General features: G+C 35.0%; 1 protein-coding gene across 5 annotated transcripts in view; it reads left to right on the top strand.

Annotated features, from left to right (window-relative positions):
• The window catches only part of NUBPL (nucleotide binding protein like), a 338,633-nt gene that overhangs the window by 128,438 nt on the left and 187,250 nt on the right, over positions 1 to 22,945 (top strand). Inside the window, exon 1 of one of the 5 annotated variants that reach the window (XM_037733490.1) lies at positions 9,174 to 9,284. The exons of the other annotated variants lie outside the window; for them this stretch is intronic. The gene's annotated coding sequence lies outside the window, so the exon portion shown is untranslated. Of the gene's footprint in view, positions 1 to 9,173; positions 9,285 to 22,945 lie in introns of those variants that run through there. 5 annotated transcript variants of the gene reach the window in all.

Genomic DNA, 22,945 nt, shown 5'->3' with positions numbered 1-22,945 from the left:
AAGAAAGCTCATTGTAAATTATATATTTTAAGATGAACTGTGCACTAGTATGAGCTGTGTATTGAGGCATGCATGTAGCTTTATAATGAAGAAATTGTATAATGCTCTTATGTATTTCTAATTTGTTTTGAAATATGAATTAAAGTTGATTATTTAGCTCTAGCTTCTCAGTAATGAAAGCTTACCGTATTTCTCTTATGTTTTTTCAGCTCCAAATTGCCTTGACAACCATTACATGTTGAAATACAGATGTGGAGAGCTCAAAAGGAGGGGTTGGTGCAAATTGTGGTTTGTAACTGTCAAAGGCAAAGATAGCTTGAGGTATAATAGTAGGAAAGGATAGCAGCAGCAGAAAGCTGAGCAGCTGATCAATGATTATAGAAACAGGAGACCTAAGAATTTTTTAAAGTTATGTATGTTTTAAAATTTATATTTTGGTCTTAGTGTAGAAATATGATCATCTCATGATAGATATGGTTTCATAGGCAGTTATGGTATATGCTAGCTACATTGGAAATAAATTATTTTTAAGCCATGCTTAGTTTGTATGTCTTGACTCCCCTTTCTGGTATTTACATTGATATTTCCTTTTGTTTAAATCCAAATAGCAAGCTCTGATAAATTCCTGCTTGCAAATATTTTAATTCAGTATATTTTCTTGTCACATCACACTTTATTTATAACATATACTACTCAACTATTCATGGTCCTGATTTAAGTATAAGTTGGAATTGTTGCATTTTATTATACAATATTTGCATATATATTAAGATGTAGTCATTTATAAAATATAGTAGTCTTACTGGGCATTATTGTAAAAGAAGCGTCTCTCAGCATTTCTATTATAAAATCAAAAATTTTTAAGGACTTTCTGACTTGTGTGTTTCTAAATTGCTTTGGGATAAAACCTAATAGAGAAGCTGTCAACTGAAATCTAAATTTTGTTATTTATAGAAGGTAAAATTGAAGCTAATTTATTTTTGACTACTTTTTGTCACTACATTAAAAACATTCTTATTTTTGGTATATTCAGGTGCTTTTTACCTGATATTTATTTATTTCCCATGAACTTAAGTGAGGAAATGGAAACTTAGAGCCACTCATATGGACTTATTTATTTTCCTGTGTTGTATCATAAATTGATTTATTTATTGTTAAATTAGAGATAGAATCTTGCTATATTTCCCAGGCTGGTCTCCATCATCCTACCTCAGCTTTCCAAAGTGCTGAGATTACAGGCATGAGCCACTGCACCTGTCCATGTAAAGCTTTTGATAGATTTATTTGAAAAGTATTTACCAAGTAGATGCATTAAATATTTTGTTAGAACCACCTTGTAACATAAAAGTATCTGTATAAAGCCTATAGGTAGCTAGATCCAGATTTACTGTGAGCAGAGACTCAGTTAGTGACTGCAAAGTAATATCACTTTAGAAGGGTCAAAGAGAAATAAGAACCCCTACTATTGATCATGAGACAACTATTCACTTTCTCAACCATAAAAACTGTCTCCACAGTCTCATTATAGCTGATACTTTTGCAAGTCATTAACCTGGTCAATTGCTAATGCCCTCCATCTTTTTGTTAGATGTCATTACTGTTATGGTAGTAGGTGATTAAAAACTCTTGAGAACCAAAGTTATTATCTAATTTTGAACCTGAGATTGTGGAATGTTCTTATGAAACTGATTACCTATATAAAAGGTTAACATTGGGTTACTATAGAACTTCAAACATAAGTATCTGAAATTGAAAGAGTTTACTCATTTATAAGTTTTCAACAAATATGGCTGGGCCCTGTGGCTCACACCTGTAATCCCAGTGCTTTGGGAGGCCAAAGTAGGTGGATATTTGAGTTCAGGAGTTTGAGACCAGCCTGGCCCACATAGAGAAACCGTATTTCTTCTAAAAGTACAAAAATTAGCTGGGCGTGGTAGTACACGCCTATAATTCCAGCTACTTGAGAGACTGAGGCAAGAGAATCACTTGACCCTGGGTGGTGGAGGTTACAGTGAGCCTGGATTGCACTACTGCACTCCAGCCTGGGTGACAGAGTGAGATTCTATCTCAAAAAAAAAAAAAAAAAAATCATTCTACAAATACGTGTATCTTACCCCCTATGTTCCAGGTGCCATATGCAGAATATATGATGAACAAAATAAGTATGGCCCCTACCCTCTTAGATGACATATAAGTAAAGGTAGAATAAATCATTCTTGTTTTGATCAAGTTTAGTAATATTCCAAAGGCTTACCCTTTTATAAATAATTCACAAAGCAGAAACGTACATTTGAATGTACAAATTTTTAATGTTTATTGGAATGTAAAGATTAAAACATATTACTTTAGTTATATGTAAACTCTTATTTCCACATTAATGGAATCTTTTTGCCTTTATATGTATTTTAGTTTGTAATTGCTTTAATTGATTTTTATGTATTTTTCTTGTATTCGGCCATCTTAACAGTGTTATTTATTCTATTAGGTTGATGTAAAAGTAATTGCAGTTTTTGTCATTTTTTTTAAACTGATAAACCACAGTTATTTTTGCATCAGCCTAGTAGCTTTTCAATAGAATTCCTAAGTAGGTAATGTTCTCCCTGACCATGTTTGTATCTCTTAATCGTTTTATTTTTCTTATTGCATTGTCTAGCATCACCAGTTGAATTTTGAATAGTGACAGTGATAATGGTCATCTTTGTCTTATATATGATATTGATGGCAGTGTTTCCCCTCTTTTACTATTAAGAGTGATGTATGCTATAGGTTTCTAGTACATCATTTTTATCAAGTTAAGGGTGTTTCCTTTTATTCCAAGCTTACAGAGATTTAACGATTTAGAACAAATAAGATTCTGTTTATATCATGGTAGTCAAAGCAATTTGGACCAATATTCATGCTAAGGAGAATTTAAAAATTGGATAAAATATGAAAAATAGATTCTTACAAGTATCTGGGAGCAGATGAGAACTCATAGAAATAAGCATATTCTCTCAAAATCACTTGTTTTAAGGATGTTTGTTGATTGTAGCTTACCAGTTTTGAAGCTAAGTTCTACCTTCATATACTTCACAAGACGGAGCGGTATAAGTCAAAATTTGGAGTCTGCTGAGGTTGGAAATTCTGCCCTGTACTTTGCTTGAACCACAAAAGACTGAGCTCTCAGGGTAGCAGAACTTGGCTCTCCCAAGAACTTGCAACACAACTTTTCATCATCATCTGCTGGATCACATAATCTTAAATCTAGAATTTAGATTAAGATAGTTCTGGATTCTCTTCCAAGCTCTAGCCAAGATAAAAGAAAGTTATCTTTGGAAGAGGATGTTGTCAGCCAATGTATCAGTTTATTTATTTATTTATTTCAAATACATTATTCAGTGCACAGGCCAAGATAATCAGGTATGGAAGGATGAAAGACACTTTGGGTAAAACCTAGTAGATACAATAGACTATAGAAATATACTCAGTGAAAATGAGATATTGAAATTATTAGACATAGACTATAAAACAACTAAACTTGCTATGTTCAAAGAAATAAGGCCAAAAATAAAAATTTAGCAACAAACTGGAAATTAAAAATTATCCAGCAAATATGAAAGCAGTAAGATAATGGTAAAACTGAAAAACATACTATTTGAAACTTAGTCATTAGGTTGCACATGAGATTAGATATAGGTGTGAAGAAAATTAGGTCAGAATACAGTCCACGATGCAATGTGGAAAGGGGAAATCCGAAGAAGATGGTAAGATATAGATATTCAATGCAAAGAACCAGAAATCCAGGGAGTAAGCTTGAATTCCAAATTCTGTCCTTAGCTTATATAATACATTTGAGACACATAATTTTTTTATGCCTCTGGGTCTCATCATCACTTCTTAGTGGGCACTGCTGTTAATGCTAAAAATTGCATTAACAGCAGTTCATAGTCCAAAGATTGCTTAAGTTTTCTGCTATAATTTCTCATTTTTTTCATGTAACCATTTAATGAAAGCATTTACTAAATATCTGATATTTGCCAGATCCTAAGATAGATGCCAGGAATGGATAAAAAACAGTTTGTTCATTAGAAGCTCAAATTTTGCTGTCAAGTGTCAGCTTATAGTTGGACAGCTGAGGCTGAATTCCTGGAAATGCCCTGTTGAAAGCCCAGAGTCAAATAGTATTTCGAGAATGATTAATTTTTATGAATTACATTCAGGAATAATATGGCCTCGATTTCTAGCCTTCCTCAGAAAAGAACATCATCAGAAGATATTCTGAAACTTTCAACTTGGTCAAATGTATAACACAAACGAAGGATGGAATTTGGAATTTAAGCTAGCTCTCTAGATTTCTAGTTCTTTGCTTTGAAAAAAGAACTGGAAGACCCAGGTTCTAGATCTATTACTACTTAGGCTGACCTCATTGTTTTTTTCACTCCTTTAACTTTGGCAATTTCAAAAATAATTTGTTAGATCAGACTCTGGGCAAATCATTTAACTAGTCTATATTTTAGATTCTTTTTTTAAAAAAACACTTTTAAACACACTCTGAAAGATTTATTGTGTCTAGAAATGTGAATTAAAATATATTTGAAATTCTAAAAAAAATCAGGAATGAGTTTTAAAAATTGTTGATTTGTGGGAGTTCTTTATATTCTGTATATGAGAGAGAAAGATTTTCTGTTTCTGACTTGCCTGTTTATTTTTAAAATTGCGTCATTTCATGGGTAGATTGTTTTTAATTTTGTAAGTCCAACTTATCAATTTTTTTTTTTTTTTTTGAGATGGAGTTTTACTCTGTTACCCAGGCTGGAGTGAAGCGGCGCAATCTTGGCTCATTGCAACCTCCACTTCCCAGGTTCAAGCAGTTCTCCTGCTTTGGCCTCCTGTGTAGCTGGCTATAGGCATGTGCCACCACACTCAGCTAATTTTTGTATTTTTAGTAGAGATGGGGTTTCACCATGTTTGCCAGGCAGGTCTCAAACTCCTGACCTCAAGTTACCTGCCTGCCTTGGCCTCCCCAAGTGCTGGGATTACAGGTGTCACCACGCCCAGCCTGTTCTTTTATGGTTAGTACTTTTTTGTGTCCTAAGACAACTTTGCCTACCCCAAGCATGAAGACATCCTATGTTTTCTTCTAGAAACTTGTTGATTCTGGTCTAAGCCTATGATTCATCTCAAATTAATTTTTGTGTATAGTGTGAGACAGAAGTTGAGGTTCACATTTTCCTATGAAGATGTCTAGTTTTCTAGAACCAAATGTAAAAATGCATTCTCCCATTTAATTGACTTAAAGCCTTGGTTGAAAAAAAAATGTATATATAGGTAGGTAGGTAGGTTGGTACATGGATAGATAGATAGATAGATAGATAGATAGATAGATATCCTTCCTTATGCAGTGGCTGTTTTTGAATTCTCTATGCTTTTTCCTGCCTCATACTACATGTTCTTGATTGCTGTAGAGTAAGTCTTCTGGATTTGTTTTTATTTATTTATTTATTTTTTCCCATTTATTTATTTTATTGTATTTTAGGTTTGGGGGTACATGTGAAGAACATGCAAAATTGTTGCATAGGAACACACATGGCAGTGTGATTTGCTGCCTTCCTCCCCATCACCTACATGTGGCTTTCTCCCCCTGCTATCCCCCCCCCTCCCCACCCCCCACCATCCCTCCCCTATGTCCCCCCAACTGACCCCAGTGTGTAGTGCTCCCCTCCCTTTGTCCATGTGCTCTCATCGTTCAACACCCGCCTATGAGTGAGAACATGCGNCCCCTCCCTTTGTCCATGTGCTCTCATCGTTCAACACCCGCCTATGAGTGAGAACATGCGGTGTTTGATCTTCTGCTCCTCTGTCAGTTTGCTGAGTATGATGGTTTCCAGGTTCATCCATGTCCCTACAAAGGACCCAAACTCATCGTTTTTGATCCAACCCAAATGCCCATCGACGATAGACTGGATAGGGAAAATGTGGCACATATACACCATGGAATATTATTATGGATTTGTTTTTAAAGATTATTTTGGGCATTTTAGATTGCGTGTATTTCCATAGCAGTTTTAGAATTAGCCTGTTAATTTCTGCTAGGATTTTGCTAGGGATAGTGTTGACTCTATTGTTCAATTTTGAGAGAATGGCCATCCTAACAGTATTGAGTCTTCTGATCCATGAACATGAAATTATCTTGTCATTTATTTAGATCTTTAAATAATTATCTCAGTAGTATTTTATAGGCTAATAGAGGTCTTGTACATATTTTGTTGGGTTTATTTCTAGTTTTTTAAAAATTTTATTTTGTTAGGTGTCGTTAGTACAAAGAAACATAACTGAGTTAGTATATTGACTTGTCATACTACATTTCTGAAATCATTTATTCTAGTAATTTCTGTAGATTTTCTGTGTATGTAATCATGTCATCTGGGAATACGAAAGCTTTTACTTTTCAGTATTTATGGCTTTTCTTTTTCTTGCCTTAGTGCACTGGCTAGGATTTTCAGTAATGTAGAATAGAAGTGGTGAGAATGTATTTACTTGTCTTATATTGATCTCTTAGGAAAAGCATTTAATGTTCCACAACTAAGTATATAATGTTAGCTGTAGTTATTTCAGGGACATCATTCATTAGCTTCAGATAATTCTGTTCCTAGATTGCTAAGAGTTGTTATTATTAATGTGTATTGAATTTTGTCTAATGATTTTTCTGTATTTGTTAAATAGTTTTTTTCCTTTATTCTGCTAATGTGATAAATTATATTAAATCAACCTTGTATTCCTGAAATTAAATCATTTTATCATGATATATTATTGTTTTTTATTTTGCTAAAATTATTTTTCTATTATTTTAAGGATTTTCTGTCTATGTTCAGGGCTGATGTTCTATAATTTTCTTCTCATAATATCTTTGTAACAGTTTATTGTTAAACTTAAGATTCTAGCTTTTTGTTTTCATATTTCATAAATTTCTTCATTTTAAGTTTCTTCTGCTTTGTCAAGGTTTATTATAATTATTTTCTACTTTTTAGTTGAAGATTTTGAATTATAAATATACTTAATTTTGTGAGTTTTCCCCTACATAAATAATTAATAAATATTGTATAGTATTTATCATTAAAGACATGAAACATTGTAGCAGGAATACTATATACCTCTGTCACAGATAAGGTGTGTGACACAATTATTATATTGCAATAATGAGGGTGTAGATATTCAGGGTTTCTGGTAGCCATTCCTCTTCTGTGAATCCTGTATGGTCTTTGTAGATCTGGCCTTTAACCTCTAGATTATAACCAAGAAGACAAGTCAGTGATGATCAGATGATGTTAAGTTTTATAGGCCCTACCATGCTAACTCTAGTGCCAAATTTGTTGACTTTACTACTGACATTTTGGACCGTATAATCCTGTCTTGGGAGGGAAAGAAGACTCTCCTGTGTACTAGAAGATGTTTAGTAGCATCTTTGGCTAGTTGTCCATAGCAGCCTCACTTGTGACAATTAAAAATGTCTGTAGACGTTACCAGTTGTCCTGGGGTAGGGTGAGGCCAAAATTGCAACCTAGATGGCAACCACTTCTCTAGGTTGATTTTTTTTTTCTTGAGTTGGAGGCTTACTCTCTTACCCAGGCTGGAGTGTAGTAGCATGATCTTGGCTCACTGCAGCCTCCGCCTCCCAGGTTTAAGAGGTCCTCCTGCCTCAGCCCTCCAGTAGCTGGAATTACAGGCATGCACCACCATGCCTGGCTAATTTTTTTTTTTTTTTTTTTTTTGTATTTTTAGTAGAGACGAGGCTTCACCATGAAACCAGGCTGGTCTGGTTTCAGCCTGGCCAGGCTGGTCTCGAACTCCTGACCTCAGGTGATCCACCGCCTTGTCCTCCCAAAGTGCTGGGATTACAGGCATGAGCCACCACGCCTGGCCTTCTTTTTGTCATTTATGTAGACCTACTAGATTTCTGCATAATTTGTGTATATATTAAATTGCCCTTTCAGTTAATAGCAAACTAGGAGGAATATGGCAAAGTCAGCTGTTAGCTGCATCAAACAGTAGGAAAGTTATAGATTGGATATTGTCACTTCTACCTTATTTGATATCACAAGTAGTATATGAACTAAGGACTAAACATATATGGACTAAACATATATAGAACCAAACACTACATGGTTCAAATAACTGAAAAGTATAGGGGAGTGGTATATGTCTATTCTGTGTCTGCCTGCTTAGATGTTTCCTACTAATTCTTTTATTAATCAGGGTGAAATACATTTAAAAAATTTTTAAATAAGGGTGAATATACATCCATAATCTTGGACAGAAAGATATATTAATTGTTTCTCACTTGTATGATAAATGTCCTACGTATGCTTCACAAACTGCAATGGTGGTGGCCCATAAAACATAAATAAATGGTAACTTGTTACAATAGCTATATTCAGAGGGAGTATATATTATTCAGTCTTCTTAACTTTTTCTCATTGTTAGAAATACAGCAGGGTTTTTTTTTGTCATTTCCTCTTCATTATAAATAAATATTTATCTGAAAAGTATTTTGTACATAGAGTTTTAAAAATATATAAAGCCAAATTGCTTCCCCAAAGGATTAGGCGGCCTCCAGAGTTTTCTTGATGTTGTTTTTTTCCCTGCCACCCTAACTTAACAAAACACTTAACTCATTTATTTAACACTAAAGTGTGTAAGGTGTGCTAATCTTAAAACATTATACATACCTCAATAACTACTTTCAAGATCAAGATCTAGAACATTTTAATATGTATAGGAGATTTCCTTTTGGGTCTTTATATTCAATGCTCACTCTCAGTGGTAACCAGTATATGACTTCTTTAAATATTTATTAGTTTTGCCTGCCCTTAAACTTCATGTAGATAGAATCTTTTAATGTCTTCTTTCTTGTAGTATAATGCTGAGATCTATCCATGTTTTTGCATGAATCCTCAGTGTATTCTTTTTTGTTGTTATATAGTATTACACTTGCATTGTGTACTACAAAATATCCATTCTCCTCTTGATAGCTGAGTTATTTCTAGTTTGGGGCTATTATGAATAAGCTGCTATAAACATCCATGTGTATGTTTTATGGGATTCACAAGCACTAATTTCTTTTGTGTATATACCTAGAAGTGTGACTGCTGGATTTTAGCTGAAGCATATGTTTAGTTTTAGTTGGTACTGTCAAGAAGTTTTCTAAAGTAATCGTACTGATTTAATATCTAACTGTAAATATGAGAATTCCAGTTGTTCTACATCCTTATCAACAGTTGGTTTGTCTGTTTCTATGATTCTTGCAGGTGTGTTTTGGTATTTCTTTGTGTTTTAAAAATGCATTTCCCTGTTGAGTACTGTTTATTGTCTACTTGGATATCCACTTTTGTGAAATGGTGGTTCATGTTTTTTGTTCACTTTAAAATAGCATTATTTGTTTTTTCTTATTGATTTGTAGGAATTCATGATATATTTTGGATATGAGCCCTTTGTGTTGCAGTTATCTTATTTTAGTCCATGGCTTGTAATTTCACTTGCTTAATGGTGTCTTTTGCTGTAAAAAGTTCTTTCTTCTAATTTAGCTCAGGTTATCAAAGTTTTCCATTCAGATTTATGTGTGTTTTATTTAAGAAGTGTTTTCTACCTTATAAAAAAATTCTATTGTTTTCTTCTAGAAGCTTGATTGTTTTAGCTTTTAGATTTAGGTCTATGATCACACTCAAATTAATTTTTTGAATAGTGTGAATTAAGGGGTAAGGTTAATTATATTTTCATATGGATATCTAGTTGTTCCAATACTTAATTAAATGGTATCTTGGTTATAAATCAAGTGACCATATGTGTGCTCACCGTTCTAACCTTCGATAGCAATCTCCCTAAGCATCCTACTTGTATATACTTACTATAACAATGTTTAAATAATTCTGGTTGAGTGCAGTCACTCACACCTATAATCTCAGCACTTTGGGAGGCCAAGGTGGGCAGATCACCTGAAGTCAGGGATTCGAAACTAGCCTGGACAACATGGTGAAACCCCATCTGCTAAATATCCAAAAAATTAGCTGGGTGTTGTGGCTGGTGCCTATTGTCTTAGCTAGTTGGGAGGCAGAGGCACAAGAATCGCTTGAACCTGGGAGGCGGAGGTTGCACTGAGCCAAGATCATGCCACTGCACTCTCGCCTGAGTGACAGAGCAAGACTCTGTCTCATAATAATAATAATAATAAAAATAATAATAAATTCTGTTCATGCTAGTTGCACTTACTTAACAGTTGAATCTCTGCTTTCTTCCCATGTATAAGAGTATAGATAATTTGAACCAATAATCCTTCTATTTCTGAATTTTTTGTTTCATTTATTCTTTCTTTGGAAATGGTTTTCAGTTTTTTATTTGTAAGCACGCTTTTCACGAGGTGCTAACTTGGGAAGAATTGGTGTGATTACCAATAGAGAGAGGCACCCTGGATCTTTTGATGTAGCTCACGTGAAAGATGCCAATGGCAACAGCTTTGCCACTCGACTTTCCCACATTTTTGTTATTGGCAAGAGCAACAAATCATGGATTTCTCTTCCCCGAGGAAGGTGTATCCACCTCACCGCTGCTGAAGAGAGAGACAAAAGACTGGCGGCCAAACAGAGCAGTGGGTGAAATGGTCCCTGGGTGACATGTTAGATCTTTCTACGTAATTAAAAATAACGTGGCATGGAAAAAAAAAAGAAATAAAAGTAATGGCTCTGTGCTGGCCTTTTACAAATTTTGCACGATAACCTTTATATTTTTATGTTAACACTTGAGAACTTAGAAGCTTTTACATTTTCAGTAATCAGCTTTTAAAATAGTGGCTATGTCTGCTTATATCATAACACATTCTGCACAAAGTAGTTAATATGTATAGTTTCGCTTACATTACTTCAACTTGTTTTACCTTAAGGCCATATCACAAATATAGTGGGAGCTCTGGAAATTAGGAAAGAAAACAATTTGAAAGTCAAGCTATTTGGAGGGCAGAGATAAGAGGTTGCCAGTTATATGGATTTTATTATGATTCTCTTCACCAGAGGGTACAACCTTACAGAGCTGTGATCAGTGATTATGTCATGGGAGGTTTTTCTTTTTGTAAACTAAACTTTGTGAGCCTAGATCTCAGATACCTATGACTGGGGACTTTTAACATTTCCTTTTCTTCCTGCTGTTTTATTTTATACTTTATTATTTGGTATCCTCCAAGGTACTTTGAGGAATCGATTTAAATATTATCTCTCTATAAATTTTTTTATAACCAAAAGACAATGATAATCTGGTCATCCCAAGGCATGAATATATTACCTAATGTTCAAGGAGAGGAATTAACTTCAAATTCCAACATAAAAACTTTTGACATCTCTGGTAGCAACAACTGCATTTTTTAATTGATGAGGAATGAGGATTTAAAATTTTTCTCATATGAAAAACTGTTTCTAAAATAAACTAAGCTTTCTGATTTTTCTGTTTTCTTTTTTTTTTTTTTAGGTTCTTCTAGTAGCGATTTATAAATTGGTATTTTTAAAAATTACATTTTGTTGAATAGGTATATCCATTCCCGGTCTCATAAAATTTCAGGGAGAAAAGGGAAGAAAAGTCTGTTATATAATATCTGATCATTTATAGTCAGCTTCAGAATTTTAGAGGTTTGAAGAATATGTCTATTATATATGAAATTGATATGTTAAATATAATAGACATGTTGCGTTTTGAAAATATGCTGGTCAGTTAATTAGACTAGAAATAGAATGCATGCGAGTGTGGGTATATGTGTATATGCATATAGAAATACTTCTAAAATTAATATTTAATAGACTTTTTAGAGCAGTTTTAGGCTCACAGCGAAATTGAGCAGAAGGTGTACAGATTGTCCATATATCCCATGCCTCAACACATGCATAGTCTTTCCTATGATCAGCATCCTCCATCAGAATGATCTGCTTATTATACTTGATGAACCTACATTGACACATCTTTATCACCCGGAATCTGTAGTTTACATTATACTCTTGGTGCTGTACATTTTATGGGTTTTGATAATATGTAATGACATATATCAACTGTTATATTATCATACAGAATAATTTCATATCCTAAAATTCCTCTGTGTTCTGCCTATTGATCCTTCTCTCCCTCTGACCCCTGACATGCACTAATCTTTTTATTCCCCCATAGTTTTCCTTCTCCAGAAAGTCATAGCTTATATTGTAACATATATTAAGTAAATAGCTTTCTCAACATTGTATATAGCCTTTTCTGATTGGCTTCTTTCACTTACTAGTATACATTTAAGTTTCCTCCATGTCTTTTTATGACTTTATGGCTTATTTCTTTTCAGTACTGAATAATATTTTATTGTGTGTAATATCACAGTTTATCTATTTACCCACTGAAGGACATGTTGATTTCTTACAAGTTTTGGCAGTTATCAGTAAAGCTGCCGTAAACATTTGTGTGTAGGTTTTTGTGTGGATATAAGTTTTCATCTACTTTGAATAAATACCAGGAAACATGGTTACTGGATCATATGATAAGAGTATGTTTACTTTTGTAAGAAACTGTCTGTCTTCCAAAGTGGCTGTACCAATTTGCATCCTCACCAGCAGGGAATGGTGAGGTGTCTTTTGCTTCACATCCTCACCATAATTTGGTGGTGTTAGTATTCAGAATTTTGGTGATTTTAATAGATATGTAGTGGTATCTTATTGTTGTTTTAATCTGCATTTCCATGATGACATATAATATAAAACATCTTTTAATATGCTTATTTGCCATTCATATATCTTATTTGGTGAGGTGTAGTTAAGATCTTTGGCCAATTTTTAAATTGGCTCATCTGTTTTCTTTTTGTTGAGTTTTAAGAGTTTATGTATTTTGGATAACAGTTCTTTATCAGATGTGTCTTTTGCAAATATTTTCTCACAGTTTTTGGCTTGTCTTCTCATTCTTTTGACAGTGTCTTCAGCAGAGCAGAAATTTTTAATTTTAATGAGGTCTGTCTTATCAATACATCTCTCATGGACCATGCATTTGGTGTTATATCTAAAAAATTGTTGCCAAACCCCAAAGTCATCTAGATTTTCCCCTAGGTTTCATCTTTCGTAGTTGTCTTACAATTCTTGGAGATTCTGTTCTGGTTCCCCTCATCTCCCTAGTATTTTTTCTCTTTGCTTTCAGTTTTGGAACTTTTGACTGAGATATACTCAAACTCAGAGACTCTTTCTTCAGCCATTTCCAGTCTACTAATATGTCCATCAAAGGCATTGTTTATATTGAAGCATTTTTGTTCTCTAGCATTTCTTTTTGATTATTTCTTAGAATTTCCATCTCCATTTACATTATCTGTTGATTTTTGCATTCTGTTTACTTTGTCCATTAGAGCCCTTAGCATATTAATCATAATTTTTAAAAATGTCTGGTCTGATAATTCCAGTATCATTGCCGTGTCAGAGTCTGGTTCTGATGCTTACTCTGTCTCTTCAGACTGTGTTTTTTTGCCTCTTAGGATTCCCTATACTTTTTTCTTCATAGCCATGCATGATGTATGGGTAAAAGGAATTGCTTTAAATAGGTTTTTAGTAATCTATAGATAAGTGCAGGGGCAGGGGAGATATTCTGTAGTTCTATGAGTACATCTCAGTTTTTTAATGAGCCTGTGCCTCTGGAATGCGAAGTTTACCAGTGCTTCTCAGACTCCTGCTCACTGCTCTCCTCCCTCTATAGGTGGGACAGAATGACTAGGAGGCTGGGGTTAGGTATTTCCCTTCTCTCTGGTATGTTCAGCTTTGTTATAAACCCAACAGGTTGGATTCTGGTAAAATAGTTGCTCCTGAGAGTAGATCTTTATAAGAATAGAGTACTCCTGCATATTTCAAAATGACTACTTCCCCCCTCCTCCTGCCAGAAGCACCAGCTTTTTCTCTGACATTCACTGTGAGAACCTGGTTGAACTCATGGAGGTAAAACTCACAACAGTGTGGGGGACCCCCCTGTTAGTGAGTCCTGCTGGAGTTTTTGACCCTCAGACTTGTCAACACTGAGCCTCCATCAATTTGTCATTTAGAGTTTAGGTTTTCCTACTGTGGCACTCATTCCCAGGGAGATTTCTGCTTGTAGGTTTCTACATTGATAAATTGTGGTTCTTCATATCTACCTGTCTACTTGTCTAATTTTGGGGACACTGGTTTGCCCTGTGACCTCACCTCTCTTACAAATCCAAGAAAATTGTTGGTTTTTCAGTTTGCTCAGTTTTTTACTTGTTAGGACAGAGTGACAACTTATAAGCACCTTTCATGCCAGACATGATACCATCCCCGAATTGATTTTTTAAATATCCCATATCCTTATAAAAGTAATAGGAGGCAACCTAAAATAAAAACATAAGACTCCCTCCCTCCTGCTAAAAAAGCCTAAGACAGAAGATACACTTGAATAAATGTAGAGGAAGGGGGTAGGAAAGCTGTATCAAAATATCCAAACAATAGATATGACCCTAATTTACCCAGAATTCTCAAGCTCCAGAGATCATGGCAAACAGAGATACTGTTAGAATTTGCCTAATTCTCCACTGGCAATATGAGACCAATTTTCTTTAACTGTTGTACACACACACAAATCTTTCCTTCCAAGGTTTATGCTATTATAACATCCATTTCCTATCTTTGTCTTTTATATTATCTATTAAGTTGTATGCCATTGACATTCAAACTTGATTCTATGTGTACAATTACCTGGGTTTCTTGTTAAGATGCAAATTCTGATTCAGCAGGCCCCAAGTGGGGTCTTAGATTTTGCATTATTAACAAGCTTCTAGTTGCTGCCATTGGACCACACTGCAAGTACCACAAAAGTTCCAAAGCAGCTGTAAATATTTACTAACAACTTTACCAGCTGGCCTGGTAGTCTTTTCACATTGACCTGGGCCATAATCGTAGGTTATCTCATTTATTTTTTTGAGACAGAGTCTTACTCACTGTGTCACCCAAGCTAGAGTAAAGTGACATGAACTTGGCTGTCTGCAACCTTTACCTCCTGGGTTCAAGTGATTCTCCTATCTTAGCTTCCTGAGTAGCTGGGATTACAGGTGTGTGCCACCATGCCTAGTTAATTTTTTTTTTTGTGTGTGTGTTTTTAGTAGAGATGGCATTTCACCATGTTGGCCAGGCTGGTCTTGAACTCGTGACCTCAAGTGATCTGCCTGCCTCAGCCTCCTAAAGTGCTGGGATTACAGGCGTGAGCCACCACACCTACCATTCCTTTTAATTCATGCATTTCAATTTATAAATTTTATTTTCACTACATTTTTCAGCCCTAATCTTACCTAGATTTTATCATTAGATCTCTCCCACCTCTAAATCCTATATTTCAGGGCACTACTTCGATTTTAACTTTCTAACTTTGTTACTGCCTACTTGCAGGGAGCTGCATCCCTGAACTCAGGAGATTTCCAGATCCTGACATCATTATTTTCCCTGAGCCTAACAGGCTCCTTCTTACAGTGTGTTCTTTGCTGAACCTTTTTACAGGGTATTCTTCACCTCCACCCTTTAAATGACTTTCATACCTTCATCCTTCCTGTCTTTTGGTTACCCATCCCTGTATCAGAATTGCAGTTCAGCTTTTCCATTTTTATAGCTGGGCTGCTGAATATATCTGACAGAAAATTAAAATGCAAGAATTAGAAGAGATTCTCCAGATTGGTGCCATTACAAATTTATGGTATTCATTCTTGGCTGGGCTCTTGTTTTTTGTTTTTGCTTTTTTAATTGAGACAGAGTCTTGCTCTGTTGCTGAGGCTGGAGTACAGTGGCAGGATCTGGGGTCACTGCAGCTTCTGCCTCCCGGGTTCAAGCAATTCTCCTGCCTCAGCCTCCTAAGTAGCTGGGATTACAGGCACGCACCACCACACCTGGCTAATTTTTGTATTTTTAGTAGAGATGGGATTTCGCCATTTTGGCCAGGCTGGTCTCAAACTCCTGACCTCAGGTGATCCGCCTGCCTTGGCCTCCCAAAATGCTGTGATTATAGGAGTGAGCCACCATGCCCGGCTCATTGGGCTCTTAATCCTGCTGTTTTTGATCCCAAACTTTCCTGGATGAAGAAGGCATTCTTTTGCATGTGTCTTGAAAGTTTACCACTAGAGAGAAAACACTTTTGAGGAACTAAAGGAGAGATTTGTGTGTGTGTGTGAGTGTCCATGTATATAAGGATGAAGTATCTGGAAAACAGAAAATGTTGTTTCGTGTTTCCTAGCAGTTAACAAATTAAAGAACCCAAACTCTTCAAGTGCCTCTTGCTATGTCTCTTCCTATTGTCAGATTAAGCCATAACTCTCTGTTTCTCATCTTACCCAGGTTAAGGATAATATATTAGATGATTGCTGAAGGAAGTGTTATTTGTCGAGGAGAAGGCTTGGCATCTAGATGGGGAGAGGATGAGGAAAAAGAGATATAAGGACAGTTTTTACCAAGAGATATAATGAGAATAAAGTGAAAATGGGAAGAAAATATCTCTTAGATGAGAGAAGGTAGATTTACAAAGGCATTTGAGGCTAAGTCACTCGGCCTTATGTCATAGACATGAGTATAAAGAACCTATTTGGTATTACAAATGCTGTTAATAAACATTTCTTGTGGGTTTTTACATTTTGTACTTAGGCAGTTCGGAAATCTTCTGACTATGTATTTTTGAATAATTGATATTCTGAATGCCATTTGTCATCTATGAAGATATTTGATGAAAGAAATTTGCATTTAAACATTCATGATGATTTCAAGTAGAAAAAATACACAGAAGAATGAAGCACTTAATTATGTTTCTTTAAAAATGAGTGCCATGAAAAGCACTTAAAAATAAGATAAAATGTTGTATATAAAGAACAATTATATCTCAGAATTTAAATTATTTTTTGATTGTACACAGGATAATAGAATGTGTATTTTAATGTATGCATTATACTGAAAGATCTTGTAGATCTTTAAAAAAAATCTTTAGACACAGCTTAAATATCACTTTTACATTTAACCCTTTGTAAATGAACTTATTCTCCTTTCTTTCAGAGTTCCCTTTAGGTCCAGCATATTTCTCTCTCTACTTATTGAAATATTTGGTCTGCATTTGTGGTGGTTGACATTATATCTGCACTTACTCTGTTTTCTCACTTTGTAGTTTGTAGCTTGCAAAACTGTTTCTTTTACTCCTTAAGGGCACATCAGTAGAGTCCATTGAAGAAGGGCGGTGTTGATATTGGGAAATGTAGCCCAGAATTATCAGTTGAATATAAAAAAGGGACATTCCATCCTGGAACACAATTGCTAATAAATAAACTATGTTTACACATAAATGCAGTTATAAGATCTAATGTAAATAAATAGGATTTGTTTAACTGTTATCCATAGGATAATATATATAAATGATTCATTACATAAGGGTGATACCATTTGTCATTTTATCTCACCTGTTAGTCAGATACTCTGTAAATTTATATTATCAATGCAGGGTAACATTCTAATTTTGAGATGGAGTCTGGCTCTTTAACCCAGGCTGGAGTGTAGTGGTACAATCTCAGTTCACTGCAGCCTCTGCCTCCCAGGTTCAAGTGATTCTCCTGCCTCAGCCTCCCGATAGCTGGGATTACAGGTACCTGCCACCAAGCTCAGCTAATTTTTATATTTTTAGTAGAGATGGGGTTTCAACATGTTGGCCAGGCTGGTCTCTACCTCCTGACCTCAAGTGATCTGCCCACCTTGGCCTCCCAGAGTGCTGGGATTACAGGCGTGAGGCACTGTGCCCGGCCACATTATAAAATTTTTGTATGTAGAAATGATTTGTGACAAATATATTCCTTTTCTGTGTGAAAATTTAGGTAATATATCTGTAGAAATCTCATCATTTAGAAAGCAATATTAATGACCTTTGTTGCTGATACGTTGAAACTGGGCTCTTTACTTTCCCTTCTCTCTTAAACAGTCTCCTTTTTTGTAGGGAAAGTTAAGGGAAACCCAACAGAGTAATTTGAATTATTAGTACTCACTTAGAAATGGGACACTGTAAAATTAGCTTCTGAAGAATGAAGTTACCATCTTCTCTCAAGATTAATTGGTGGACATTAATTAATAGGTTAATTTTGAATTATATTTCTTCTTTGTTCTGTATTCTGGCTCTTTGTATAGCTCTCCTATCTGTGGTGGTCTACTAGCTGATGTGAGGGATTGATAGTCAATCTCGATTAAATAATATTTATTACTATCCTTAAAAATATTTTACCCTGCATGCCTTTGTTAACATACATATATATACATACATACATACATACATATGGGAAAAAGTTGAGAAAGTTATTTATCTGAGAAAAAAGGGACATTTATCCTATGGGGTGCTATTTTTATCTTAGCAAAAATTGTTTATAGAAAAATGTCATAAAATTATATTTTAGTTTTACTTTCTGAAAATTTTAATTATTTTTTTTTGGTAAGGATAAAAGACAAATACAATAATAATGATGGTAAATATTGTTTTAATTTAATCCATATCATAACTAGATGATTTTATTTCTTAAATCTGCACCTCCCTAAGCATGTCCCATTAACCAAGTTGCTGAGGTGAAATGCCTAGGACTCATTCTTGATTTCTTTCTTTCTTTTATTGTATATATGCAATCTATTAGCAAGTCCTCTAGGCTTTACTTTCCAAATAAATTTTAAATCTGTCTACTTCTCTTCATCTTTTCTACCATTCTAGTAAAAGCCATCATCTTATCTTGTTTAGAATACTTCAAGAGCCCCACTAATGATCACTTTGCTTTCTAACCTATCATTCTTTGTCCAAGCGGTATCTAGAATGATCTTTAAAGACATCCTGCAACAGGAAGTCTTTAAAGATCATTCTAGATATTCTATGAGGCAATCCGTTCCAATGAGTGTGTCAGGAAACCAACTTATCCTTTGGAAAACTTGAAAATAAAGAGAATCAAGTATGTATTCTGCTTTTCCTCTCTCTTTAAAAGTTATTGTTTTAAATGGCTGTAAAATTATATATATTTATGGGGAACAGTATGATATTTCAATACATATATACAATGTGTAATGATAAATTGATGGCAATTAGCATGTCCATTGCCTCAAACATTTGCTTTTGGGAACAATCAAAATCCTCTCTTCTAGCTATTTTAAAATATCCAATAAATTGTTGTTACTTATTGGCACCGTACGGTGCTGCAGAACACTAGAAATTATACCTCCTTGCTAGCTGTAATTTTTTATCCATTAACCAACTTCTTCATATTCCGTTCACCTGCTACCCTTCTCAGCCTCTAGTAAGTACCATTTTACTCTCTGTTTCTATGAGATGGACTTTTTAAGCATCCACATATGAATGAGAACATGTGAGTGCCATATTTATCTTTCTACCTAGTATATTTCACTTAACATAATGTCTTCCATGTTCATCCATGTTGCCGTGAATTACAGGATTTCATTCTTTTTTATGATCGAATAGTATTGCTTTGTGTGGATATATCTATATATCGATATCTCTGTATATCTGTATATCACATTTTCTTTTTTCGTTCACCTGTTGATGGACACTTAGGTTGATTCCATATCTTGGCTATTGTGAATAGTGCTACAATAAATCTAAAAGTATAGATATCTGTTTGACACACTGATTTTCTTTTCTTTCTTTCTTTCTTTTTTTTTATGTATACCCCATAGTGGTATTGCTGGATCATATAGTAGTTCTATTTTTAGTTTTATGAGGAACATCCATACTGTTTTCCATCATGGTTATACTAATTTACATTCCCACCAATAGTGTATAATAGTTCCCCTTTCTTTCCATCTTTACCAGCATTTGTTTGTTTTCATCTTTTTGATGACAGACATTCTAAGCAGGGTGAGGTGATGTGTCATTGTGGTTTTGATTTGAATTTCCCTGGTGATTAATGATGATGAACATATCTTTCTTTTTTTTTCCTCCATTTATTTATTTTATTGCATTTTAGGTTTTGGGGTACATGTGAAGAACATGCAAGATTGTTGCATAGGTACACACGTGGCAGTGTGATTTGCTGCCTTCCTCCCCATCACCTACATCTGGCATCTCTCCCCTTGCTGTCTCTCCCCAGCTCCCCACCCCCCACCGTCCCTCCCCTATTTCCCCCCAACTGGCCCCAGTGTGTAGTGCTCCCCTCCCTGTGTCCATGTGTTCTCATTGTTCAACACCCACCTATGAGTGAGAACATGCGGTGTTTGATCTTCTGCTCTCTGTCAGTTTGCTGAGAATGATGGTTTCCAGGTTCATCCATGTCCCTACAAAGGACACAAAGTCTTTCATATACTCGTCCATTTGTGTGTCTTTTGCAAAATGTTTGCTCAGGTTCCTTGCCCATTAAAAAAAAATCAAATTTTTAATTTATTATTATTTTTTACCATTGAGTTGTTTGAGTTCTTTATATATTCTGGATATTAATGCTTTATCAGATGAATAATTTGCAAATATTTTCTCTCATTTTAGGAGTTTTCTCTCTTCATTCTGTTGATTGTCTCCTTTGCTGTGCAGAAGATTTTTAATTTGATATAATCCTGTTTGTCTGTTTTTTGCTATTGTGGTATATGCCTTTGAGGATTTATTTGTAAAAGTAAAATCTTTGCCCAGTCTAATGCCATGGGGCATTTTCCCAATGTTGTCTTTCAGTAGTTTCATAGTTTTGGTTCTTACATCAAACTCCTTAATTCATTTTGAGTTTTTTTGTTTGCACATGGTGATGGGGTCTAGTTTCATTATTCTGTATGTAGATATACAGTTTTCCCAGCACCAGTTATTGAAGAGGTTGTTCTTTCCTCAGTGTTATGTTCTTGATGCCATTATTAAAAACGAGTTAGCTGTAAATGTATGGTTTTATTTCTGGGTTCTCTGTTCTGTTCCATTGGTCTGCATGTCTGTTTTTATGCCACTACCATACAGTTCTGTTTAGTATAGCTTTGTGGTATATTTTGAAGTCAGGAAGTGTGATGCCTTTGGCTTGTTCTTATTGCTCAGGATTGCTTTGACTATTCAGGGTTTTTTTTATGGTTCCATATGATTTTTTTATGATTCTATATTTCTGTTTCTGTGTAGAATATTATTGGTATTTTGACAGGGATTGCAGTGGATACTATGGTCATTTTGATAATATTAATACTTCCAATTCATGAACATGCAATATCTTTCCATTTTCTGTGTTGTGTCCACTTCAACTTCTTTCACAAGTGTTTTGTAGTTTTCATTATCAAAATATTTTATCTCATTGGTGAAATTTATTCTTAGGTTTTTTTGTTTTTTGTTTTTTGTTTTTTTTTGAGATGGAGTTTCACACTGTCATCCAGGCTGTAGTGCCATAGTGTGATCTCAGCACACTGCAGTCTCCACTTTTTGGGTTCAAGCAATTCTTCTGCCTCAGTCTCCTCAGTAGCTGGGACTACAGGTGTGCATCACCATGCCCAGCTAATTTTTTTGTATTTTTAGTAGAGATGGGGTTTCATCATATTGGCCAGGATGGTCTTGATCTCCTGACCTCGTGATCTGCCTGCCTCAGCCTCCCAAAGTGCTGGGATTCCAGGTGTGAGCCACCGTGCCTGGCCTGGTGTTCTTTCTTTTTTTTTGGTGACTATTTTAAATGAGATTGCTTTCTTGATTTCTTTTTCAGCTAGTTTGTCATTGCTATATGTAAATGCTACTGATTTTTGTATGTTGATTTTGTATCCTGTAACTTTACTGAATTTGTTTAGTAATTATAAGAGTTTTTTGGTGGAATTTAGGGTTTTCTATATAGAAAGTTATATCGTCTGCAAACAGGAACAATTTGACTTCTTCTCTTCCAATTTGGATTTCCTTTATTTATATTATTTTTCTTGCCTAATTGTTTTGGCTAGGACTTTCAGTACTGTGCAGAATAAGAATGGCGAAAGTGGGCATCCTTGTCTTATTCCTGTTCATAGAGGAAAAGGTTTCAACTTTTCTTCATTCAGTTAAGATGTTAGCTGTGGTTTTGTCATTTATTGCATTTACCATGTTTAGATGGATACCTTGTGTACCTAATTTGTTGAGAATTTTTATCATGAATGGCTGGCAAATTTTGTTAAATGCTTTTTCCTTATTTCTTGAGATGATCATATAGTTTTTGTTCTTTCTGTCTAATGTGATGTATCACAATTTGATACATGTGGCAAACCATCCTTGCATTGCTGGGATGAATCCTAGTTGATCATAGAGTATCATCTTTTGAATGTGCTGTTGGATTTGGTTTGCTAATATTTTGTTGAAGATTTTTACATCTATGCTCATCAGGGATATTGGCCTGTAGTTTTGCTTTTTTGTTGTTTCTTGTTTGGTTTTAGTATCAGGGTAACACTGATACCAGACTCATAGAATGAGTTTGGAAGCTCTCCTCCACTTCAACTTTTTGAAAAACTTTGAGAAAAATTGGTGTTAATTCTTCTTTAAGATTTTAAGACCAAGTGTGGTGACTAATACCTGTAATCCTAGTACTTTTGGAGGCCTAGGTGGGTGAATTGCTTGATCTCAGGAGCTTGAGACCAGCCTGGGCAATATGGTGAAACCCTGTCTGTACAAAAAATACAAAAACTAGCCAGATGTGGTGGCTTGTGCCTGTAGTTCCAGCTACTTGCAGGGCTGAGGCCAGAGGATCGCTTGAGCCTAGGAGGCAGAGCTTGCAGTGAGCTGAGATTGTGCCACTGTACTTCAGCCTGGGTGATACAGAGTGAGAGCCTGTATGAAAAAAAATAAAAAGAGAGAGTTTGATAGAATTCAGCAATAAAGCAATTTAGTACCGGGATTTCCTTTGATGTGAGACTTATTATTACTGATCCCATCCAATTACTCATTATTGGCCTGCTCAGGTTTTCTATTTCTTTCTGGCTCAATCTTGGGAGATTATATTTGTCCAGGA

The sequence above is a fragment of the Cebus imitator genome, unplaced genomic scaffold (assembly GCF_001604975.1).
Source record: "Cebus imitator isolate Cc_AM_T3 unplaced genomic scaffold, Cebus_imitator-1.0 Scaffold532, whole genome shotgun sequence".
NCBI lineage: Eukaryota > Metazoa > Chordata > Mammalia > Primates > Cebidae > Cebus > Cebus imitator.
The sequence above is the reverse complement of the archived record's forward strand: the minus strand, read 5'-3'. Positions and strand labels throughout refer to the sequence as shown.